Below are 24,515 nucleotides of genomic sequence, written 5' to 3'. Positions count from 1 at the left end.
ACAATACTAAGTAACTGGCAATGTTACCATGCTTGCAGATTTGAGGAGAGTTAGTTGTCACTTAAGAACCAGTCATTGACATGTGATGTCAAGAGGAAGGTATTACAGCTTTACAAGATCCCGAAAAATCCACCTTCCACAAATCTATCCTGTTTCCAGTTGATTTGACACCAGTTCGGTAGAGAAAAAAACAGTATTGGACTAAATTCCATAGCTGTTCATGGTAAAAGCTATCAGGAGACTAGAAGTGGAACAGAACCTTCTCAACAGATTAAAGACATGCACTCCATACTTCCAGGGAGAACGCCTTATATGAATGGAGAAGATACAATGCTTTCTCCTTCAGGTGGGGAACAAGGGCAGATATACTTACTCTTTAACTGTCCATTAAACTTTGAAACCTAGGTCCAAACCAAAATAGAATGGCAATAAAATGACACAATTGGGATAGGATTGGCAAGGTAGAAGCAAAATCTTTATATGTAGATGAAATGATCATCTACAGAGAAAATACTAAGAAATCTCTAGGAGCCCCTAGAACTTGTACTTGAATTTAGCAGGATTAGAAAACACAAGGTATATATAAAAATTCAGGTCTATGTATAGGATAGATATACATAGATATATCTATGGATATTGAAATTTAAAAGTTATGTAGGAGCACAAAGGACCTAGAAAAGTTTAAAAAAAAGTGTTGCAAGATATTTAGTACCTAATTTTAAGACTTCTTCCAAAGCTACAGTAATCAAAGCAGTGTTGGTGTAAGGAAAGACATATAGATCATTGAAATAAAACAGAGAATCTAGAAATAAAACCACACATATATGGTCCATTATGAAAGATTATTTAACGTTAACATTTTATAATGCTGAACCAACACTGCCATCCCTGTAATAAAACCACTTTCTACATACTGCCAGATCTGACTTACAATAGTTTGTTTTGTTAAACAAATTTCTATCTATGTTCATACATTTTTCTTCTATTATCTTTATCCAGTTTTAGGATTAGCACAATATTGAGTTCCTAAAATGAGGGGAGAAGTGTTCCTTTTTTTCTCTGCTTTAAATGTTTGATATAATTTATCAGTTAAAATGTATACGAACCTGTTGTTGTCATATAGGTAGGTTTTCAAGCTAGGAATATACTTTCTTTAATAGGTGCTATTCAAATTTTATATTCCCTCCAGAGTTAATTTCATTCATTTGTCTTCCAAGGTACTTCTTAGAAGTTGTCAAATTTATTTCAAAACAGATTTTTGAAATATGCTTTCTATATTCCTTTAAATTCTGTAAAATCTGTGGTAATGTCTCCTAGGTCTTAATATTTTAATTTTAAAAATGTATAATTGATATTGTGTAATAGGAAGTAAAAGTCTAAAGGAGCAGGGGAAGTGGGAGGGGTAGGGGAAAGGAAAGAAGGGAAAAGAAAAAATATGAGAAAAGAAAAAAAGATGGAAACAAAGTCTTTGCAAATAGGGAAGTGTGGAGGGGGTGAAGGGAGGGCAGGGGAAGGGGGAAAAAAAAAGAACCAAGATACTCATGTAATGGTACAAGATCTCAATGATGTATGTAAATGTATTTTGTACCTAAAATGTACCTATAAACTTAATGGGGAAAAAAAAGAGAAAAAAACAGTATCAAAGGACTGACAACCAGCTAAGCTTGAAAACCAGCTAAACTTAGATCTGCTGACAATTACTCAGCAAACATGGATTTCATGAACGCCTTCAAAACATTGGTCATTAAAATGTATACAACATAAATTTAGACATGAATACAAAAGATCTATTTATGAAATCTAAAATTAGACCTTTAAAAAGCTATCAGTAATTGGCAGGGACATTGAGAGTGAAAGAACGACAGCAAAATTGTGCAGGGGACAGAGGAGGGAATACAGCATACAAGACTAGCCACGAGACACGCTAAGCATTATCTTTCAGTTGTTAGAGAGAAAGAGCATAAATTAACCATTGAACTTTCATAAGCCAACATCTGTACGAAAAACAGGAGACAGATTATAGAAAAAAAGAGAAAGAAAAAGAAAGGTTTTGTAATCTAGTGCGGAAAATGAATCTGAAAGTGTACTTTGATCTAGTACAATTATCTTACAGGTTTTATATGTTCTTTGGCCTCTTAGTCTGGTTTTCAATCTGTATATATGATAATTAACTTTATAATGTCACATAACATAAATAAATGAATCTGAAGATGGCAAAATGAAAGGGGATGGCGGGTGAGGGAGGAAAGAGAACTGAAATGTGTTACATACAAGTACTAATCTCCTACAGTGAATGTAATCCTTATGTGCTGCAAGCATGTACTAATAAAAGAAAAAAAAAGAAATCTATAAAGTGTAAAAAACACACACAAAGGAAAAGCAAATGAAAATATCCATTATAATATCAAACTAATATGATTAACTGACCTATTAAAGAGCAAAATTATACTGCTTAAGCCAATAATGTTTCTTATATGCTAATATATTAATCAATGATATATTGCTTATATAAGGCAGACCTAAAGTAACACAATATAAAACAATTTATACATGGATGAAAGTTCACTCAATCAGCTCAAATAAAATAAAAATAGTAAACTAGTTTATAAATGACATTAATTTTAAAGGCGCATGATTAATCTATAGTGCAATAATCTTCATTCATGAGCTTGGAACCAATGAAGAAATCGAGACGGGATCATGGCACATAGAAAGCCGGCCACATCATCTCCAGTTGGGAGGAAAACGAAGGTTGGGGGTCTTTGGGAAGGGGGGCTCTAACAGAACAGAGCACAGAGTTACGTTCCCAACATCTTCCTTCAATCAACATTCTGAGAACTCCCTTCTTCCCATAGAAATGGCAACACAGACATGGGACACAGAATTATGGGCCGGTGAGCCTGTGTTCCTCCTCTAACAATCCATACCAGTAAAGAACACTTATAGAAAAATCATATACAATATACATGCGCACACACATGTATATACACAATGCATATTTAATGAGTGCATTGTGCACCTGTGTGTATTTCTACAGTCTCAGAAAAAAACATGGAAAATACTTGCAAATTTATATATGTTCAGTGAAAGTTTTATTTAAAAATTCTCAATTTTTTCTAGTTTAAGTGGAAAAATATCAAGATATATAACTTTAATATTAGTTCTGACTTATCGTATATGTTAATTTTGAACTTTCAAAGAATCAGCTTTCTTACTTGATTTCTACATAGTTTTAGACCTGTTGTTTATCTACAAAAAAATCTCAACAGCCAGGTACGGTGGCTTATGCCTATTATCTTGGAACTCATGAGAGTGAGGCACCTGTGGCAGGAAGATTACTGAGTTCAAGGCCAGCCTAAACAACGTAAAGAGACCCTGTCTCAAAACACAGAACAAAACAATAAAAAATTTTAATACATCTCCCAAAACAGAAACTATATGTTATATTTTCAGATCTAAATTTAATAACAAAAGTTTGTTTAAATCCTCAAATAACTAGAATAAGACCTCAGACCTTTGAAAATGAAGAATAAAATTCTAAATACTTTGTGTTGGTGATATTTTGAAATAACAAGTGTAGAGTTGGATGTCAGGCTGCTTGGTAGACTGCTGCCCTATATTATTGGTTCTGGGGTCAATCACCAGCATTAAAAAAAAATGTAAATCACATTTAAAAGTATAATAAGGAGCAAAATTATAAGCTTAATAGCATTTTATCATGAGAAAAAGACAAAAACTGCTACCAGATTAATTTCTAAACATTCATTTTGGAAAAAAAGAAATAGAGAAAGAAGAAAGAAAGGAAGGAAGAAAGAAAGAAAGAAAGAAAGAAAGAAAGAAAGAAAGAAAGAAAGAAAGAAAGAGAGAGAGAGAAAGAAAGAAAGGGAAGCAGATTCTTGCTTTCAGAAGTCTGGTGACTTAGATACCCAGGAGCAATCCTGTGGAATAAAATAAGTAGGATGCTGCTTAAAATTTCCAAAGGAAGTTTTCAAATACATCTTTTTTTATTGAATTACAGCAAAAATAAATTTTGAGCTTTAAAATAAATTGAAATGAAAATCAGGAGGAGAAGAAAAGCATACACCTGGTCTTTGTCTTTTTCCTCAGAATATGTGATGATCTTGAGATTTCGTGCACTCATCCTGATGATAACGTGAGATTTGGGGAGCTGGAGGTAAAGTCGAGGCACAGTGGCAGCTGCAGAGACAGCTAAAGAGGCTCTCCAACCAGTTATAACTGCACTACAAGAGTGTGTGATGTAGATCCCATGCCTCAGAAGAGACACAAGAACTCTTTCTTTCTGTCTCAAACCTGATCTTAATTTCATGGAGGAAAAATATTATTTTAGAGCTCAACTCTTGCATAAAGAAGTTTTCATCCCCATGTCAATTTCATTCTAACCAAACAAATGATTGATGAAATTACTTTCCTCTCAAAGAGGTGAGACTCCCACAAAGTGCCAAAAACAAAAACAAAAAATGAAAAGCTCCTAAATCTCTGAAGAGTGCAAGTTTTATCTATGCAGCAAAATCTTTTAAGTGCCTGCAGTTAAATTTCTGAATAAAATGATCATCTCTAAGGCAAAAGTCACATGCCTTACAGTTAAATAATAAGATAAGAATGAACATTTATGAAAACAAAAAATAAGTAAAGTAGTTGAAGTTTTATCTGCTACAATTATTGGACATGGTAAAAGAAACAAAAATTAAGTTTTAAGATGAGCAAGAAATAAGAAATTTAAATGGAAACCTCATTGAGTTTCTAAATATGAAAATTAGAATATTACATTTAAAAGTTCACAATGTGTTAAACAAGTTAGATATAGCTAAAGAGGTATTCAGTAAATTGAAAGATAAATCTGAAGAAATTATACAGGATGCTAGCCAGAAAAACCAAGACATAGAATTTTAAAAAGAGAGATTAAAGATATGGGCTATCAAGTATAAATATATAAAATATAATTGCATAAGGACATAGCACAGAAATAGGGAAGTAAGGAAGACAATATTCAAAGAATACAATAGTTCAAAATTTTTCAGAATTTTTGAAAAATTTGAATTCTCAAAACAATATTTCATGCACCCATACCCTGAGAGCAAGCAGAGTTAGCAATTTTACTCTCAGATAAAATAAATTTCAAGCTGAAACTGATTTGAAGAAACAATGAAGATCTCTACATACTAGTTACGGGAACAATCCAATAATAAGAGATAACACTTGTAAATATACATGCACTAAATCCTGGGGCACTTGACATTGTAAAAAAAATACTAACAGACCTAAAAGATCAAATAAACACCAACACAATCACAATGGATGACCTCAATACCCCACCTTCACAAGTAGATCAACTAAACCAAAAATCAACAGAGAAATGTCACAGCTGAACCACACCTTTGAACAAAAGGACTATAAATACATGAAAAACTGTTCAACTTTGCTGGACATTAGAGAAATGCAAATTAAAACAACACTGAGATTTCGTCTTACTCCAGAAAGAATGGTGATCTTCCAGAAATCAAACAATAACAAATGCTGCCTTTGCCTGTGGTGAAAAAGAAACTTCCTATATTACTGGTGAGAATGCAAACAAGTACAACAATTATACAAATCAGTATGGAGGTTTCTCAAAAAAGTAAAAATAGAAGGCCGGGAATTTAGCTCAGTGGCACCTCGTCTGCCTTGCACATACGAGGTCCTGAGTTGGATCCCCAGTACCAAAAAAAAAAAAAAAAAAAGTAAAAATAGAATTTCCATTTGACCTGGCTCCTGGCTCTTCCTCTTCTAGGTACCTTATCAAAAGAGTTAAAAACATTATGGTACAGTGTTATATAAATACATATCAGGGTTTTTGTTGTTGTTGTTGTTTTGGTACTGGGGATGGAACTTAGGACCTTGAGCTTGTGAGGCAGGCATGGCACCACTGAGCTAAAGCCCTGGTCCTACATACCAGTATTTATAGCAGCACAATTCATAATAACTAAATCATGGAAGCATCCTGTATGTCCATCAAGAGATGAATGGATAAAGAAAATGTGGTATCTTTACATAATGAAATACAATTGGCTATAAAGAAGGATAAATTTGAGATATCTGTAGGAAAATGAATGTGCCTTGAATATAGGTGAAATATATCAGACACACAGGCTTAAATGCCATTTGGTTTCTGTCATATCAGAAATCCAAAGTACAAATAAAGTAAAGAGCAGAATTAAAAAAAAAAGATTGAAGAAACAGGGAGATAGATCTTTTGCAAATGGGAAGGGGGCCAATAAAACAAGAATAGGGGAGGTATGGGAGGAAGAAAAGGAGATGGAAAAAGATATAAGATGTGTCACATACCTGTACCAACTACCCACAATGCATGTAATCATCATACATTGCAGACATGAATTTCAAAGATAATAATGAAAACAGGGGAAGGGCATCTAAAGAAGTAGGGAAAGAAAAGAGTGGGAAATGTAAAGGTAATAAAAAGAAATAAAACATACTCTTTACACGTACCTACTTCCCAAGATAGAAGTAAGCATCGTGTACTGCAAACAGGTGCTAATAAAAACATTAGCAAAAAGAAGACCGTACAATAATATTAATACCATAAGTGTCCTGAGAGACACCTTAGAGTTCTTTATGCCCCTAATAAAAAGATTTTCAGAGAAAAGAAAAATAGCAAAGCTTGTCATAAAATGACCCCCACTACTTGACATGAACATTTCTGTTGAACATCATTATCTTATTTTCTTTTCATGGGAACAAGAGAAACTTCAAGAGTGTACAGGAATGTTAATGGCATATTTCACTTTTATGTGAAATATGCTGGTATTTGAAAACCCAGTTTCTTTAACATACCTGATAATCATAGTAGCACATTTATACATGAAGGTGGCATAAGTGAAAGCAGTCTGAAGTGTTGATTTAACACATGAAAAACTGCCCTCAGCTGTTTATGAAGTTGTATTTTTAGGAATTTTTCTATTCCAACAACCAATTTATTACCATGGAGTTATTAATGATAGTCTATTTATATCTACTTAATCTATATGACAGGTAGACTTCTCTTTTTTATTCTTAATTTTATTTGTGGCTTCTTCCACTTTTGAATAATCTCATTAGAAGCCTGTCTTAAAATATTAGCCTTAAAATGAGTTTCAATTATGTTCAAATAAATAAAATCATTTAAAAGATTAAAAAAGAATGAAATCACCCACTAACCTCATTCAAAAATATATGCAAAAATTCTAAACACAATATTAGCATACAGATTCCAGCAATGTACAAAAAATAAAATCAAGTTGATTGTATCCTGGGACTCTAATTTTGAGTCACATTACAGATTAAAGGGAAAAATCCATGAAGAAATTTTACTAGATTTGAGGGACCATAATCAATAAAATTCAATATGTATTTATCATAAAATCTCTTGGTAGACTCTAAAGAAATACAGACTTAACTGACCACAAACATATTGAAAATATTGACCTCAAACATCTTATTTAATATTGAAGAATTATATATATATTTTTCTTTCAGTTCAAGAAAATAAGAATCTATACTCAACATTTCAGTAGATGTAAGCATTCTGGTCTTCTGAGTTCTGACCAAAATCACCCATCAAGGTTGGCTTACCCCATTCCAAGGCAGCGTCTTCAGGAGGCATTTTCAAACTCTTCCCATAAGCCAGTTCCGAAGGCTTCTGAACCACATGGTCCAGTAGGGTCACAGCAATAACCTCACTTTTCTGGTACCAAAATCTGTCTTAGTTACTTTCTTTTTGCTGAGCCAAAATACCTGACATTCTCAAGTTAGAGGAGGAAAGGTTTATTGTTAGCTCACAGTTTGTAGAGGTTTCAGTACATAGTTGGCTGGTTCCAAGGCAGGGCAGCATGGAAAAGTGGCATGTCAGAGGAGAAACAGTCCATGGCAGGGTAGACAGAAGCAGTGAAGGTTCCTTTCTTTCTGTCCCTTGAAATTCCATCCAGGCTATAAACCTATTAATTAGTGCCACCCACACCCAAGGTGGGGCTTCCCTCTTTAGTAAATCCATTCGCCCACACCCAGAACCATGCTAATCCAGATATTACACACCCTTAATGCAAGTCATTTTAGATCCAACAACCTCCAAAAGTCCCCACCTATGAGTGCCTGAGGCTTTGCGGGAACATCTAGATACCAGCCACAAACCAAAGTTAAAAAAACAAGTTAATTGTTTCCCAAATTAATCTATGAAGTAAATACAATTCCAGTGAACATCCCAACAGATATTTTTGTGTAACCTGACAAACTGATTCTAAACTTAAGATGGTGGAGCAAGAAATTAAGAAGACTCACATCAGCTCTAAACAAGAACAAATCAGGAGTACAGCATCATTGAATTCAATAGTCTCATGTTAGTGAAAATCAGGATGGATAGAAGAGTAGCATGGAACTAATGGGCAAAAATTTCAGTTGAAATTGAAAACCAGGTTTGTTTGATTTCCAAACTTCTCCACATAATTTGCAGAGTACTGACTACAAAATATGCACCCGATACTGTCTCTGACCTGCTTAAACTCTTCAGTGCTTTCCCATCCTTAGGGGTGTAGTGTTGGTCCCTTGCTAGAGCACACTAGCCATTCTGTATGCTCAGCATCCTCCCTGGGTCCCCTTTACCATGCTTGTCTTAGTGTGGTGTCCCAGCCTCACAGACGGACTCTACTTTTCTGTATTTTCTGTTTCTTTTAAACTCTGACTGTTTCATTATACCATCTTGAAGACCTTCTTTTTCTGCCTTTATGCTGATGACCTAATTTCTACTCTGCCCTCAATGCTGTGCCCAGCACCTAATAAATCACTTGTGAATGAAATGTTGAATAAATAAATCAGAAGTGGCACATTCCTGGCAGTCTGTTCACAGTGGTAGGAAATTTCCACATATAAACATGGTATGACCATAGAGTTGAATCTTTTCATGTGGCCATTAGGCGAGATTTGCTCCGGGTGGCCTGATAAGCAGTTAGTCAGAGGATATCATTAAATGTGCTGATGGTCAATCACTCAGTATGAGTCCACGTGTAAGCATTTAAGATAAATTTTGAATAACCACTTCATTACTTTCTGCATTATACTCATTTTCATATAGAATAAACCACATTCTTACCACACCTTGTAATGGACAAATGTAATAGATGCTAAGCTTCAGTATATAAAAAAGGAAGACTTTTAATATAAATATTCATTTTACAAATATCATAATTGTTCAGTATTACATATGTACATATAGAAATTATTTATCTAGTTTAAAATTACCCTTATTTTCTTTTGATTATTTCTAACTAGATATAAATTACCAGCTCACTAGTTCATGATCTTTTCTTACATTATACATATAATAATACATACATTTCTCTTCACTTGTTTGGATAAATTATTTAGAGTATAAGCATATTTTCCTTTATATTACTATGCTTTACAAATCTGTCATTATACCCCTGAATGTGATGTGTGGATAAAATGTAGTGGAACCTGAGGCTCAGTTCACATTAAGGACACAAGTTGTGAGACCATTTTTCAAATTGACTTAACATAGATAAGTTATAATCTAATTTTTGTTACCAGTAAACCTTATTATCATTTTCCATTACATTTTATAAGGTGAGTATTGATTTCTGCTTGATAATCTTGATTCTTCCTTCACAATTTAAGTATCAGATTAACTAGGTTTTAATGTCATAGGAAGCAAACTTTCAAGTTAGGCATGCATCGCTCCTGTCTGAGTCTCCCACTTGTAGATTATGTTTAAGGCCATTACTAAGCACTAGAGTCACTGTGGACCTGCTGAGACAGTGAAGAATGAGACACACATTCTGTGAAACCGGCTTTCATTTTAATTTATGCTACATTGTCAAATCCTAAATTAATGGATAGTAAATGTGAATCTCCAAATGGGCTCATGTGGAAATATTTCTATTTGTGGCTATCTTTTAAAAATTATATTAAGGGCTTATTCTTCTGTGGCTGTAAAAGAAATATGATAACTTCACACCAGAATCCAATGTTCACTCAATGAAAGTGTAACAGACATCAAATAAAAGCAGCCGTGCAACTAAAATTAAAGTTCAATATCATTAATTTAATTATAGTACATAATCATTTGACAGTGCTATGGATTGGATTTAAAGGATGATATTGTAATTGATTGTTAATCATTAAGAAGCACACAGTAAAGAGAATGCTGCCTGGGTGATGTTGAGTTACAATCTTATTCCATCCAGGGACCAGATTGTGAACAAATGACTCTTGTCCCCATCCATGAATCACAGAAATGGAAACAGAGGTCTGACCTGTGAACATGTGGGGTAGAATCACGACAGCGGTTAGAAAGGGCTAGCAGGGCTGGGAATTTAGCTCACCGGTTTCACCACCTGCTGCGCAAGCGCAAAGACCCAAGTTCGATCCCCGGTACCAAAAAAAAGAGAAAGGGCTAGCAATGCACCAGCCTGCAGCTAACCACATTGCATCCATTATCTCATCTGAACTTGACGGTAAACTGTGGGGTGGACTTAATTGTCTCCATTTTACAGATGAGGGAAATGAAGTTCTGAAAGTTTAAGTAACACACACATGGCCATACACTGCCTAATGAAGAGGGTGATAGTTCTAAATGAAAAGCCCAAGCTTTGATCTCCTACTTATATTCCCTCCAGTGAAAGTCTGCAGAATGAGCTGCCATCAATCTTAATTTGTTTGGTGGTCATAGGTCATGGCACTTATCAATGACCTCCTCACAGCTGTATGCTAGGAACAGCCTTTTTCCCTCCAAATTCTTTCAAGTTTTCTTGTCCTCTTTTCCCTTGATGATTTAGGGGCAGGGGTAAAGAGAGTAAAAATATTTTACATTTAGATCTATGGTATTAGACAGCTATGCTTGACAAGAATACGAAAGATACTGTGATGTGCACTTTGAGTTATATCATGAAGAAAGAGTGATTAGCAGGACAGAGACTACTGACTGGGAAAATTATACACAACACAGAGTCCTGTGATGATGGAAAAAAGGTCTGACGAAGAAGTATCCTGCGACATGAGAACTCATGCCAAGTTTGTTCTTCTTCTATTTTCATTGTTTATAGCTCAATGAAGTTTGATACTCAAAGAAAATATAATTTGGACTTACAAAATCATTTTTTCTTATCAGCTACTCATAGTATTTGAGAGATAAAATTATAAATACATTAGCTTGTCTTTTCATAATTAAACCACAAAAGCTTTGAGGCATATTGGAAGAAAGTTTTTCTGAGAAATAACTTTCAAAAATATAATTTGTCCCTAACTTGTAATATTCACATGCAAGAATACAAAAATGTTTTTAGTGGTTTGGAATGCTTTTCGCAATAAGAGTCATTAAAATTTAGACCATTCAGAACACCTTCACATATATTATCTTGCATCTCACAGCCATCCTGTGTTAAAATTAAAAACATTTCCTATTTTACAGAGAGACTAAATGAACTCTGCAAAAGTCTAGTGTTATTCTAGTAGGTATTTAGAGTCAATATTGAGAATGGAATTATGGCTTTTTGAACAAGAACTTGTGGTCTTTGTTCTACATATCATACACACATTGGGTTTTCAGCTGGAACACAGAACTTAACTTATGACATCTGAGCTATATTCCTAGTAAAACATATTCATTTTTCACAATTCCTTTGGAAACTACCATCCAAATTCAAACTCCTAATCCTAGACACCTCATGCTCTGAAATGAATGTTTTCTCTCTTTCCCATTGGCCTTATGGTTTATGGGAAATTCTTCCCCCATGCAGGTCTCGGAGTATGGCTTAAGCTGCCATGGGTGCTTCTGTGGAAGGACTTCTGGGTGCTGGATCATTCTAGGAAACTCCTGCAGAAAGGTGGTGTGGGACAGCCTAGACTCTGTACCTACAGACTGACTCGCATCCCATTTTTCTATTTTTCAACTGGGCTCACTAATACCTATTGCCTATCTTATTGCTTCTAGGAATTACAATACAAACACAAGCACATATCACATATTCATAGTTTTTTATTCAGTATTAGACTGTTACAAGCACTGCTCAGGTTACTAAGAATACAAAACAGACAAGTTTCAAGATGCTTACATCCTGCTGGATGAAAATGTACACTACGTCACATACCTGGTGATGGTTAGTGCTATAAAGAAAATTATGTTTAAAAATTAAATATAAAGTAACAGGAAGGAACTCTATTTTACAAAGCACAGCCAGAGAAAGCTTTTAAGGATACTTTTGAGTTACACTGAAGATCGTAATAGAATGAACCGTGTGTAGATTGAGTTCATTCAAGGCAGCCTTATCTACACATTTGTTTTCAGTACATGACTATTACGGTGGACAGAGTTATGACTGGCCTGGCATAAGAATAACTTGGTTTACAACTGGAATTTTAGTTTTAACTTACAACAAAAGTCTTGAGTTATGACCTGAATACCTGCCGCTTGTGCTTCCAGATGGTCTCAGATACAAATTTAATCTTTAAAAAGTTCTAGAAGGAACATGACAACATCCTTTCCTGTGTGAGATTAAGTGAGAAATCCCGAGACAATGTCTTTCTAAGGACACTGAGATCTGCCTGTATACAAGAGAGATGCTTTGAGGCTGTGTAGAGAAACCTGAGCCTTCATTGGACAACCTGAGTTATAACCAGGCCTTGAGAACAAATTGAATTTGTAAGTCAATGGTCCACTATATTTGGGATGGACTCATGAACTCAATGATAAGCCTGGCCTGACCATCACATACTGAGTAAAGATTTGTTTTTGTGTATGTGAGCATGTGTGTGTGTGTGTGTGTGTGTGTGTGTGTGTTTGTGTGTGTGTGTGTGTATGATCTCTTTGTAAAACCCTGCAGACTCCATCTATTCCTTGGGCCAAGTGATGAAAAGATTCACTGCAGAGAAGTGTTACATGTGTTATGCAATATAAAAAGTAAACTTCCCCATGTTCCAGGATGTTAGAAACTAAAGAATGTAACTGTGATTTACTTTCTGAAGCTAACATTTCTTTTTCATTTATTTATTGACTTATCAAATATTCATTAAGCAACTGTTATATGCCACTATATGGAACTCAGAATGGCCAGCAGTGAACGTAATCCTGGTCCCACTTTAATAAGACCTATAAGCCAGCAAGGGATAGATATCTTTTGGAACACATTTTTTAAAATGCTACTCAAGATATCTTAAGGGTTCCCTAGTGGTATTTTTAGATCTTTCATCTCTAAAATTTGCAAAGGTATCACATGCTTTAATGTCTCAATGAATATAATAATATTTACTAATTTACCACTTTGTCTCCACTTGAAGTATCCTCAATTAATAGAACAAGTGATATGGTTTACATCTCCCAAAATGTTAACTTTAGAAACCAGTATTGAGCTGTTAAGCCTTCAATCCTTAGACAGGCTTAGTTCTAGAAAATATCTCCCATAGTCCATATCATCAATATAACTTTCAAAATAGGAACATATGGAATAGTACAATTAAAGGGCAGAAACTAAATATGACTTAAAAATTTTGAAACCAGAACAATAAAAAATTCAGTTAAATTGGAAATTATAAAATGTGATTAATTGAACACTATCAAGAACCTATGGTTACCAAACTAAGAAACCAATCAAAAAGTTGTTTAGAATAGAAAACAGTGAGAAAAAACCTGACCATCAAGATTTTGAGGTCATAGGTACTAAGAAAAGGTAAGGGAAACTGAGGCTGGGCATAAGACAGAGGTTGGAGGGCCAAGATGGAGTTGAGATTGTGCTGAATTTGCCAATATGGCAGGCTCATAGCAACGCCCTGGAAATTATTGCTTGAGAACAAGAGTCTACATTTATTTTTCCTTGTAAAGTATTTTTTCATTACTTTTATCTATTCCTGATATAAATCTTTGCTTTTCAAACTCTATAATTTACAATGCTCTTCTACCAACTTTTCTTTTTCCTTCAAAAATTACTATACCCATAACCCAGGTTTTGGCAGATCTGTCCATTTTTACCTCTCAAACATGACCTTTCCTAATTAGGGGGCAAAATGAAAAGTACTCCTTACCATTTCCCTCATAGGTCAACCCTAGCTGGGCTTCATTATTACCAGGAGATAAGGACATAAACAACGTTATGCCACCACAGTCTGCTATACCCCAAAAGACTGCAAATATGAAGCCAGATTATTCTCCTCTTCTTCCAACATATCATCCAATCAATGTCATTCTACAGACAAACCTAACAGTGATGAGTATTAAGGTAGTTTTACTATAAAGTTAAAAGAACAAAAAAAGCTAATAAGGATTGATACTGCTACATAATAAAATTGATTTTTTTTTTTTGAAGCTCGGCATCCAAATCTAGTAAGGTACTTAAACATAGACTCATGAATATGTTGAGAATGTTGAGATGAAAACACAAGAAAAAACTTTTTTAAAAAAGCCAAAGTATTATATCTGAAGTCATCAAAGTGATACTAAAATAAGTTTGTGTGTGTGTGTGTGTGTGTGTGTGTGTGTGTAGTGAGACTCTTGCCATTTCGTAGTCTTTTTCATCCAGGGCATCTGCTTTTTTGAGGTTCAGGAGAAGAATGAGAATACAGGTTTTTCTTGAGAGCAGAGACATGGCTGTGGACCTGAAAAAGAATTGTTGGAGATCTCACAGAGCAGAAAACACAAAAAGGGAGGTTTATATGGGTTCAAGATCCAAGTAAGAAAACACCGATAAAGAACGTAGCCTGACTCAGTGAGTTTCTCTTATATGTGCCAGTTCCTAAAAATAAGTAAATAAGGAATGTAAGAAACTAACTGGAAGTCCCCCCTGATAAAACCCCAAAATAAACAGAATAGTTTTATTAATCTTTCTATAGATGAGATTTCTTATTCTTAAACTACCAAGGGGAAAATTTCAGGATTGGCCTTATTTTGGAATTCATAAGAAAACCAGAGCTATGGAAACTTCAAAAATTTTAATAAAATTCTAAGAGCAATCAGTTGCATTTGATTATAATAATTCAATTCCTGTCCTGTTTTCATGAAGAAGGATGAACATGTTTGGATGAAGAGAGTGTGATCTAAAGCTTGTATGATTTTTAAGACATAATGTAGGACTTGCAATGAAAAATAGCATGCCAAAGGAAGAAGCAAATGGCGTAACCCAAGAGGTTAAAATAGAAAATAGATATAGACCCACACATAACTCAGAAACTGGAGTAACAATGGCTATAATGTAATTATGATTAATAGTTTCAAAGAAATAGGTGACATTGTAAAGAATTTCTTTAGCTTCCTGGAATCCATTATAAAAGTGAGAGAAAATTATAAAATTGAAAATAAAACCAACATTAAGAAATCCACAGGTGGGTTTACCAGCATAATAGACACCTCAGAGTAAATAATGAATTATAAGATGGAACAATAACAAGTATTCAAAGTAAAAACAGAGAAAAAGAAGATATTATATATATCAAATATTATAGAAATGAATATATGGCATAGTAGACACAGTACCACTTTCATAAAGATAACTAGAGTTTCAGAAGAGAAAGATAATAGTACAGAAGAAATATTTAAAGAAGTAGTGGTTAAGACTTTTGAAAACTGATGGAAGATATGAAGTATAAGGTTAAAAAAAGTTGTGACCTAGAAGAAGGACAATACAGAGCCTATGGTATGTATATTACAGGGAAACTTCTGAAAATCCAAGATAAGAGAAAAATCTTAAAAGCAACACACACAGAAGGACAGAATAATTTCAGAGGAGCATCCATAGAATTGACAAGCAAGCTTTGAAACAAAAGACAATGAAGGTCAGAAGGTCATGGAAAGATAACTTAAAATTGCAAAAAGAAAATAACGCCAAAGTAGAATCATCATCTAATGAAAGATTATTATAAAATAAAAGCAAATAAGAATGCTCTGAGCTAAAACAAAGCTGACATACCTCAGGAATGGTCAATGTGCACTAGAAGAATCCCTGAAACGTGTTCTCCAGTCAGAAAAATGATGACAGATGCAGGGAGGAACAACGAATAATGGAAATAGTAAATATGGTGTATATAAAAAATGAATCTGGTTCATACATAACACTAAGAATATTTTAGAATATTAACATACATCCATAATTAAATATATAAGAACAAAAAAGAGTAAGACAACTAATTTTCTAAGGTAAAAGTAATGTACGTGAAGTGGTAGAAGTATTGCTTTAACTTGCAGTCACACTTCATAGTGGTTGCTAATTTGTTCCCAAATCATGACGAGAGTTGAAAGCCATGAGTAGCAAAGGAATTTTTGTCATAAGAAAGAATTTCATTGGAAATAATGTGTAAAAGTTCACCAGAACTTTCATATTTTTCCCAGCTAATATTTGCCTTTTGCTGGGCCAATATAAGCCTTTTAGCTGTAGTGGTATCGCTTTACCTTTCTATGACCTAAAATGCCTAACACTCCAAGGAAATAACCATGAAAATTTGAACTGTCCAGACTACTACGAGACTGATGTCAGTTCTGAGTGCTGAAACAGTTTTTTTCTTGTCAAAATGCAACTGGATTTTATTTATTCAAATTATAATTATGACTTATTTAATGCTGAAAGTTGTGACCAGTGTCTGCTACAATGTTTCTAACACAAAGTTTTGGTTTGGCCTACTTATTTCTAATTGGCTTGATAAATATGCTTCTTAGATCCATAAAGTTTAAAAAGAAAAAATAGAAGGGGCTGGGGATTTAGCTCAGTGGTTTCCCTGCCTGCTGTGCAAGCGCAAGGACCTGAGTTCGATCCCTGGTACCAAAAAAAAAAAAAAAAAATTGGAATGAAATTCCAGGTTCAATGAGTTTTAAAGTTGACAGGGACCTAAGCAAGGCTGTACACTGAAATGAGGAAGGAGGGTCACAGGGTCAAGCCCTCCCTGAGCAACACAGCAAGACTGTCTCAAAACGAAAACCTTTCAAGAAGGGCTGGGAATATAACTCAGTGCAAAGACCCTAGGTTTACTTCCCAGTTCTGCAAAATAGATAGATATGGATATAGCTATAGATATACAGATCTCTCTCTTTCTATATATCATGTATAGTGCATTTATATTTTATATAATATACAGCATATATCATTATATATGACATATTATATAATATATAATAATGCATATTTTAATTTTAAAATCACTACAGTAAGAGATATATTACCATTAATCCCACTCAAAGTGTTTCCCCTAGCTTCAAACACACTTATCCAATAGTTCTTTCCACTTTCTGAAGCAGCTCTGGAATCCTCTTTCATAAGAACCTTTGTTTTGCTGTCCTGAAACAAATCAAAACGTTTATCATTCATGGTCACTTTGACCTTGGGAAGGGCCAGAAATCTCACAGTGCTAGTGAGTAAGGTAGACGAAGACAAACTGTAATGTTTTTATGAGCCGCCTTTCTGTTGAATGCTACTTAGCAGCAGCGTTCATGGTATATTTGATTACACCTTGTAAAGACACTCTCAAAAAAGGGCTTCCAGAATGGCTTCAGAAAGTGGCGAGAATGATGAGATTAATGTGTTTAATATGAAGGGGTGTATTTTGAGAGAGATTAATAGCAATTTTGTAAAACAGCACTCATTGTATGTGTTAATCACCACATGTGTGTATCCCACCATAGGGCCTAGCATATATATCAGATATATATATATATATATACATACTATACACACACACACACACACACACACACACATGCTGAAATAAGTGTCATGTACCGAAACAACTAAAGGCTATTTGCTTGAATATTTGGCAAAAATCACAAAAGGGATAATAAAATATTTTAAACTAAAAAAGAGAGGAAAATAAAATAAACATAGTTACACTAAAGAGGGTAAGAAAGAAGAGAAGGTGAAATATTAAATTATAAAAAACAAATAAAATGGCTCCTGTTTTTAAAATGATAGAAATATATTGTTGACAGGATATGAGTTATTTTCTACACATTATAATTGATGACATGGATAATATCTTCATGTTTCTGAGAAGTAACCTGTACATAGGAGAAGGGTATAATAAATATAATTTATAACCCAAAAACCCCCAAATAATTTATAAATACATATCCAAAGTTGTATTAAATATATTAAAATTAAATAGACTATCTACTCTGATTGAAAGACTAAGTTTTCTAGACACACCTTAAATATAACCGTAGTGCATTGAACTTAAAAATATATAAAGAGATTGATCACAAAACTTGAGCCAAAAGAAACCTAGTGTAATTTTACCCTCAGACAACTGAGATTTTTAAAGTAAGAAATTTTATTAGAAGCAGAGAGAGAAACTTCATTATGACAAAGGAATGTATCAACACTCTAAATCTGCAGACAGCATCAACATTTATAAAGCAAAAGATATGGGCAAATCCACACTGTACAGGGGAAATTGAGAGATCTCACTCAATAAATAAATGATCCAATAGGAAACTGAACAAGGGAAAATCAGTAGCAATATAACAGACTGACACAACAGAGGCAACACATGGAGCTTCAGGCTGTGGCTTCCACAAAACATACTGCCCTTGGGACGTTCCCTCCCTTCCTGGTCTCCATCCCCATAGCCACCTATAGATTGTGTCTGTCAAGTTTTCTCCCTTCCTGGGGTAAACACCAGCCCTTTGAAATAAGGCGCTGGAATTGTTTGTCCCTTGCCTGGGTCTCCAGGAGGTACTAGCTGTCACCCAGGTTCCTGGTGTTTTCAGGCTCCAATCAAGGACAGACTCACCCTCAAGGAAAAGTTAATAGGATCCTCTCAGTCAAGTTCTCCCTCCCCTTTCCTGAGCGCTGCGGAATTGCCATTTCTAGTAACCAGTAACATCTCTAGCGCTGGACATCTCTTAAAGAGAAATATTCTATGAATTCAAAATGTGTAGTTACCCAAGCATGAGCTACACCCTAATTTTTAACAATACTATATGCTCCTTGCTGGAGGCACTGAGGTCTTTCCTCCCTTTTAGCCCAGCAGTAACAAAAGCTGACATGTGAGCTCTCACAGGCTCCTGCCACTGCTACCCTAGGAATGGCACAGACTTTAATTACCTGGGTCGTCCCCTAATAAAAGGAAGGAAAAGAGTTTCAGTTTCCTCTGGTCAAATAAGGATGCATTCTTCTCCCAGGAGAAAGAAGAGCAAGGGTAATGGGCGATTTACCAGCTGAATGGGCCTCTCTGTGATACTCTAAATGCTGTTCAAACATGACCAGATGACAAACAAAAAAGTTTTTCCTACCAGGAATAAAATATTTGGTTAAACTATTAAAATATTAAAAATATTAATATTAAAATATTTGATTAAACTCATGTATCATAAAAAGAAGATAAAAAGTAAAAGAAAGGAATACCTCAGCAAAAAGCAAAAATAAAGAGTAAATTGTTGGTTTAGTTGTAATCTATTGGTTTAGTTATAATCAATATCCATAACGATGATGGTGAAGGTGATAGGGTGACCAGTGCCTAAATGATACTCAGCATTTTTTAAACAGTGAACAAATATTTACTCATTGCAATCTACGTGATGCTTATTTTATTACAGATAACATAAGGAATGTTAAATTATTTGTCTGGAGTCGCAAAGCTAGTGGCTATAAGGAAGGATTCGAACCTAGGCAGCCTGGTTTTGGGGGCAGTGGCCTTAAACATTTGCTATACTAAATCCAATGCAAAGGAAATGTTTTGGTCAAATTTTTGTCAAACAATGCACTTTTGAGCCACATTGTTCCAACTTCCTGTTTTCTCTGAACAAAACTAATGTAAAAGATTTCCTTTAAGAGTTTTCCAGTAATATTTCTATACTCTACCTCTCCTCCTTTACACAGTCTTTTCTTTACCAAGGTATAGAATGAGAACTAGAACCCAGATCTCCTGACCCGATGGGCTCATTCCATCGTGCCACTGGATTGCAGCACTAACTTCTCCTCTGGCTTGACAATTCTAAAGATATTGCTCACCCATTGCTGGCTTGTGTGTATTTCCCAGACCTTGGCTTTTTGCGTATGTACATGAAAGAGCCCTAATTCATTACCATGTTGTAGAAACTAGCTTTTACTCTCAGCTTGGCAGTTTTCAATGAATTGCTAATAGCATTCAGAATACACTTTTCAACTGACTTTCAATAGTCACATTGAAGACCACAACTTTGTGTTTTTATCCTTAAACTTACAATAGAATAAATCAAGTAATGTAGGCATTTGTTAAGATTCTGTTTACTCAGCATATGCTTTTCACCTTTTGTGTTTCAGAATTTTAGTATTGGTGAAGTGCATTGCCTTCTCTCTACAGCCTTGTTCTCCTTTCTTGTGCTTTATGACAAGGCATAATTAATTAATATTATCCTGTGGAAAGGTACATTATAGAAATATTATAAATGTTAATATTGGACCCAGCATTTATCAGGACGTACAGACAGATGCCTGCAGAATACTGGAAATTGGTTTGTTAAATATGAGGTCATGAGACATTTTTTTATAGACTCTTGAATTTAGGAAATAATAGAATGGCTTCAGTAGCAAAATAAATCTCAGGTTGGAATATGGTTTACAATCCAACTAAAAAGAAATCATTCAAAATTACACATTAAAGAATGATGAAATACAGAAGTTATTCAGCCCTATCTGCAGAACTTTTTCCAGCTATGGTAAACATTTGAAATAATAACAAGAACTATACTTTGGCATAAATTTACAGAACAAAAGGAGAGCGAGCTTTTACTTCTGAGTAGGTATATTTCTAGATGGAGGATTTGTAGCAAATCCCAGCATAATTGCAGTTTGGGCTCGAAATGTTTTGCCACGGACGTGGCACTTATGTCTGTGAAAGGCTTGAATGGCATTTCCAGAGATAAACACTGCCTATTCTATACCTCAATCGAAATAAAAGATCTTCGGTAAAAGAACCAGGGTGTGTGTTAGTATGTTTCATTTTTAATGCTGATTGAATGCCTGTGCTCTGGCTTCTAAAAGAACTGACTATTCTGTTTGCATGGTGGCCCTCCCCCCTGCTACCCCCTGCACTTTAAAATCAAAGGTAGAAAAATAAAAGTCCCTCAAGGGCTGTCTTAGCATGTGGCTCCCATAAAGGTATTATTGTGATCTAAGACCCAGGGTGTGAATGTGGATGTGTATTGTTAGAAATAGTCTTCAAAATCCCAAAGAAGTATTTTAACTATGTTCAGACAATGAAAGTGGTACAAAAGATAGATCCGCTGCATTCCTTGGGAGGGGATTAGGCTACATGAAATGCTCCTGTGTGAAGGAGAGGGTAGAAAACCAGATTCTCTGAAGCATTGGGTTCATTGTGCATTCATTTGTACTTTGAGAAACAGTGTGTTTTGTGTAAGATCAAGTGAAGATGAGTTTAGATGACTAAACTGTCACCATCTTGAAGGCAGATGTGATCTCCTATTTACTATTTTATTCTGAATACTCATCTCAGAATCTGTCAAGAAAACAAATGCACTTAATAAGTCAAAGAATGAATGACCCCTATATCAGAATTTGTATTTCCCATTTTAGATATCAAAAGGCCTGTAGAGATTCCAAAATAGCATACTCTTAAAAGAGATGGAGTAAGAGATTATAGAATCTATGATTTTGAAGTGTGCATCAATTAACTGGGGATATTTTGTGGAGGAAAACAGAAATTTGGAGAGCTATAGTCAGTCTCCAAATAAAGGAAGCCCTACTACAGAATAGACATCTTTGTAGTTCCAAGGAAAAGAATCAGAACCAAAGATCAGGGTTTAATGAGTTGAATAAAGAACAACAGAGCTCACTTTAATAAAAACATCATTCCAAATTAGAGCTGTCTTACATTGGAACAGGCTACACGTTGGGCATGGGTGTGACATCACAGCAAGTATTCAAGGAAGCGGAATGTGGGGTGCTAAAGAGTAAAAAGCACATGTTCCTCAGACAAAGGGCTACTATCTAGAATCTATGAAGATCACTTCTCGGCCTTTTGGCTAAGATCAAGTGTAGAATCTATAAAGAACTCAAAAAAATCAGACCCCCCAGAAAAAGACCTGATTCAAAAATGGGCATCTGAAATGAACAGACATTTCTCAGACAAAGAAGTAAAAGCAGCAAATAAACATGTGAAAAAATGTTCAACATCACTGGTCATTGGAGAGATGCAGATGAAAACAACACTGAGATTCCACCTCACCCCAGAAAGAATGGCTCCTATCATGATATCAACCAATAACAAATGCTGGCAGGGCTGTGGGGAAAGAGGAACCCTGCTCCACTGCTGGTGGGAGTGCAGACTGGTGCAACCACTGTGGAAATCAGTACGGAGATACCTCAGAGAACTAGGGCTGGAAGTCCCATTTGACCCAGCTATTCCTCTGCTGGGTATCTTCCCAAAAGAATTAAAAGAATTATACCACAGTGATATATGTGCACCTATGTTTATAGCAGCACAGTTTGTAATAGCTAAAGCTTGGAAACAGCCCAAGTGTCCATCAACTGGAGACTGGATAAAGATGTAGTTTTTTTTATAAAATGGAGCACTACTCAGCCATAAAGAATGATAAACTAGAGACATTTATAGCTAAATGGATACATATTGAGGCCATACTCTTAAGTGAAATAAATAGGACACACATGTGTAAATGCCGAATAGTTTCTGTAGTGTGAGAAACTAAAAGTGTAAATAAGGTTCAAATGATATAATTGATAATGTGAAATAGGAAGAAAAGGTCTAGAGGAGTAGGGGGAGTGGGAAGGGGAAAGGCAGAGGAAAGAAGGGAAAAGAAAAAATATTAAAAAATGGAAACAAATTCTCTAATCAGGGAAGGATAGAGGAAGTGAAGGGAGGGCAGGGAAATGGGGAAAAAATAAGAATCAAAGATACACCTTGTAAAGGTACAAGATCCCAATGATGAACATAGCTATATTTTATACCTAAAATGTGCCAATAAACTTAATGAAAGAAAAAAAGAGAGTAAAAAGCATATTGTATCCCTTGCACCTGCGACCCCCTGCAGCACCTGCGTATCCCTGTGCAAGACTCCATGTGTGTTTGTGGAATGAGGTCTTGGCAGAGGCCTCAGTGTTCTCTTCCCACGGTTCACCCCAACCCCGGTCTACCACACACATCTATTCTGGCTGGAAAGCCTTACGATCTCCCTGCAATTTAAAGTCAACCGCAAGTATATTGAACTTAAGAATTGAACTGAACTAAAGTGTATTTTTGTCCCCAGCTAGCAAAAGTGAAAATTGAAAAAGAAACTATATTTTTAGAAAACTTAGTTTTATTATTACAGAATATTGTAGTTTTACTTCCTAAGTGTTCATCATTTGTCACATGAAAGACCATTTTAAAGTGTTTAATATATTTTCATGAATGATTTAACTTTGCCAATAGCTTTGGTAAATATTTGATATGCTGTTATTAAATTTTCTTTTGCTGACCTAACCTTTTGACAGTTATTTTACTTTGGCCTGATATTGTTGGATTTAAGTCATTTCCACATTTGGATAGTCATTCCAAAGAAAGGTTTGCTAGAAACTGTATGTTTATACTTTCTTATGAAAGGTTATCTGCCCTAGAAACTTACATTTTTCTAGATAAAGTAAGTCCAAATGGCAAGCCACTGTTGTGCTGCTATTCTGCTGCAATAATAGGATCAACTTAAACATATCAAGGGAAAGAGAGTGTCAGAAACACAAAAGATATTTTGTGCAATACACCCTAACCTTGCCAGATAGATATGATCTTTCTTTTGTTGTTCCTTAAGAGGCCAAATAACACAGACAAGATTTTGATTGATGGTGAAAAAAGAAAATTGATGAATTCTCACAAGGTTTCATTATAAATTATGTTTAAAAGTAAATGTAATATATTTAATATTGTTTTGTAATATGGAATAGATGATCCAATACATATCTACCCCCTCTCTCTTTTAAATTCCCACTGGAATCACCAAAAAAATGAACGAGAAAAATCACAGTAATCTGCAATTTAAAAGGAACCAGAAGCAGACTAGTAATTGTGTGGAAATCTTAGGAGGAAACATATTAGACAAAATCAGTTGTAGGAGAAAATAATGAAGTAGCAAATGCAGGGATTCCACAAAGTGGATTTTCTCCATAGAATAAGCTTCTGTTGTGGATGTGAGAATCTGACAAAGAACAGTAGTTCTGAAAATGCCGTAAGTGAACAGGAGACATGGAGAGCACCGGTTAGAGCAGACAAAAAACTTGTCAGTCTCCCTTGAGGGAAGTGGACTCAAGTTCCTTACTGCTAATCTCAAGCTGACTCTTTGACAAGAATCCCCACACATGTGCCTCACCCTCAGGCCTTTTACAATGGAAGCGGCCAGGGAGGGTACAGCTGGTGGCACCACGGCTAAAGAACCCCTAATCATCTCTTTAGAATAGCAGTTACGTGTCAGGAGAGAAGTCTGAGAAACCCATTTAAACATCTGCAGAAGAAATCTGTGACTACTGCATGCAGCCTTACACACACAGAACTAG

General features: G+C 35.0%; 1 protein-coding gene and 1 pseudogene across 4 annotated transcripts in view; both read left to right on the top strand.

The window, feature by feature from the left end:
• The window catches only part of Negr1 (neuronal growth regulator 1), an 813,948-nt gene that overhangs the window by 543,176 nt on the left and 246,257 nt on the right, over positions 1–24,515 (top strand). The gene's annotated exons all lie outside the window — the stretch shown is intronic.
• Positions 21,978–22,047, top strand: LOC147827587 (U2 spliceosomal RNA; annotated as a pseudogene).

This window comes from Heterocephalus glaber, unplaced genomic scaffold (genome assembly GCF_053883595.1).
Source record: "Heterocephalus glaber isolate CG9 unplaced genomic scaffold, H.glaber_assembly_v1.0 deba00001442, whole genome shotgun sequence".
Taxonomy (NCBI): domain Eukaryota; kingdom Metazoa; phylum Chordata; class Mammalia; order Rodentia; family Bathyergidae; genus Heterocephalus; species Heterocephalus glaber.
The sequence above is the reverse complement of the archived record's forward strand: the minus strand, read 5'-3'. Positions and strand labels throughout refer to the sequence as shown.